Here is a 2,627-nt window from a genome sequence, read left to right as displayed (position 1 = left end):
GCCCAGGTGCGAAGTCCCCGCCCTGAGGCGCGCGCTGCTTCAAAGGCGCTTTGAAGAAGTCGGAGTTCCGAGGACTTTGGTAGTGGGCCGGGGGCTGGGGCAGAGGAGCGCGGGGGGCGCCCAGGAGCTGGGCTGGCGGAGGTCCAGAGTGGACGCCCGGCTCCTCCGCCACCCCTCCAGGCGGGCTCCTCGGGACCCCCCAGGGTCTGGCCCTCCGGGTCCCCGCCTGTCCGGTGCCAGCTCCCTCCCGCCGCAGCCTAGCGGTCCTCCCTTCCCCGGCCCCTCGGCCCCTTTCATCTTCCCTAGACTCCGCTTGGGGTTTTGCTGGTTTCTGGGAGATAAAAACCGCTTCAAATAGCGGCGGCACGCTGCCAGGACAAACAGGGCCGGGAGGGCCATGTGCGCCTGGTTACCGGCCCGGGGCTGGGGCGCCGCGCTTCGGTGGGCCCGGGAAAGGGCGGCGGTCCGGAGCCCCAGGCACCCACGCTCCGGCCCTACCTCCTGGAGCCCTTTTTAGAAGCCTCCAGCAGCGACCTGCAAGCTGCCTCCGTTTCCCGCCCGGGTCACAGGGAGGGGCCCTGTGGAGACCGCCCGCTTAGAGTCCCCGGGGTAATGGGTCACAGTCGCTGTGTCGCCGGGGCCACCGCGCCCCCTGGCGAAGTTAGTGGGGGAGCGCGCTAGGCCTGGCTTTTGGCCTCCCTAGAACGTGAATCCTGAAAATGATTCAACAATGTTAAATAAGCAGCGTTCGTGCATGCGTGTGTGTGTGTGTGTGTGTGTGTGTGTGTGTGTGTGTGAGTACCGTGCCAGGCCGCGGCGGCGCAGGGGCCGAATAGCACTGCTCCTTCTCTCCAGTTCACGTTGCAGGGTAAAAGGCAGTTACCTAACCAATAAACAATAATACAAGCTGTAAGAAAATCATGGCTCCATTGAAGGATAGTGGAAATTGCAGGTGGGAATGATTTCCTGGGGTTAGGTGGGGGTTGGATTCAGGTACAAATACAAACTCCCTTGGTGGAACCAGCAGGTGGTGTGGTGGTTAAGGCACTGGACATTCCCATAGGGCCAACCATGGTTCATAGTCCTGGACCTGGTGACTTGTTTTCTCACTCTCTCTCTCTCTCTTCCTGTTTCTCTGGTCAAATAAAATAAGTAAATGAACAAATAAAATAAAAAATGATTTAAAAAAAGAAAACCAAAAAACTCCCTCGGTGCTTCCTCAGTATTGCCCACTAATCTGTCACTAACTCCTGTCTTCCCCAAACCTGCCAGTGATGGCTTCATTTTCTCAGGGAGCACTTTTGTAGCCAGATTACCCAGTTTACACTATTATGCTCTTTTCCTCTCATTTTTTAATTGCTGGAGGGCATATGGGCTTGCCAGATATGGACAGGGACAAAGCACCCCCCTCACGGGGTATGGCCTCCATTTCTCCTTCCTGTGGGGATTTTGGACAAGCTTGCACCTGTGTGCTTTTCAAGCTGCCAGGCTGGGATTAGAACTGTGGTTTCCATGTAAGATCCAGCTCTTTTAATCACAGGGCAGGACCTGTACTCCTATGCTCTTTAAGCTTTTGGTGTATTCCCAGGCGATAGTGAACTAATTTAGCAGAGTATGCTGGGCTAATGTGATTATTACTCATAATGTGCTCTGTGCAGTATCATCTTGGGGTTCTTTGGAAACACAGCCTCTGAGCTCTGCCCCAGAATCTATAGTTTAATAAGATCCTCAGGGGGTTAATTGCTCTTTTTTTTTTAATTTATTTAAATTTTGGCCAGAGAGAAAGTGAGAAAGCAAGCCACCAGGTCTGGGCTCTCTATATATATATATATATATATATTTAGGTGTATACCATAGGGCATATGTGCTGGAGAGAGAGAGAGAAACAGTGAGAAATCACATCTCAGGGGGATGGCCAGGCTACAATCCCTTCTCCTTTATTCTCTTGGGACTTGGGGCCCACACTATGGTATGTTTTTCAAGCAATCAGGTTTAGGAGTCAACTACACAGACCATGTGGGACCTAACTCCTTCAACCTCCAACTATTGGATGGCCCGAAGATCAATATAATTTTTATTCTTAAGTCAAAATACCTGATTTGGGTATATCAAAGTCCATTTCTTTGTGCCTCACTGTCGCCATGGTGATGTGACAGTATGCACTCTATGAGGTTGTTGTAAATAAACATAAGGGCTTATTGTAGCCAACTGTCCCCAGTTCCTGTTCCAGGACCCCTAACCCTGTGGGCCCTGGGTTCCAGCGGCTGCATTGTCCCTCCTGAGATCTTCCTTCCCATGTTCCTCCTCCCCCGGTCTCTTAAGCTTTCCACCCAGATGCCTGTTACACAGGCTTCTGGGGGACCCACAAGCCTGGGAGGATTTAATTAGGTACTTCCTTGAACGTGGCCCATTTGGGGCTTTCCAATCGCTGAGTGGATGAGTGGGAGACGGTGTTGGGGAATTCGGAGCTGGGCAAAACAGCAGTCCCAAAACAAAAACAAAAACCCAAACCAAAACGCTGCGGGCCCTTCCTCAATGGTTGGCCTACGGACAAATCACGCAGCTTCCCCTCCGGCCACCAGGGGGTGTGCGAGGAAGTTCCGGAAGTCTGTTCCCGGGACGCGCAC

The sequence above is a fragment of the Tupaia chinensis genome, unplaced genomic scaffold, assembly GCF_000334495.1.
Source record: "Tupaia chinensis unplaced genomic scaffold, TupChi_1.0 Scaffold146740_1, whole genome shotgun sequence".
NCBI lineage: Eukaryota > Metazoa > Chordata > Mammalia > Scandentia > Tupaiidae > Tupaia > Tupaia belangeri.
This window is presented reverse-complemented; position numbering follows the sequence as displayed.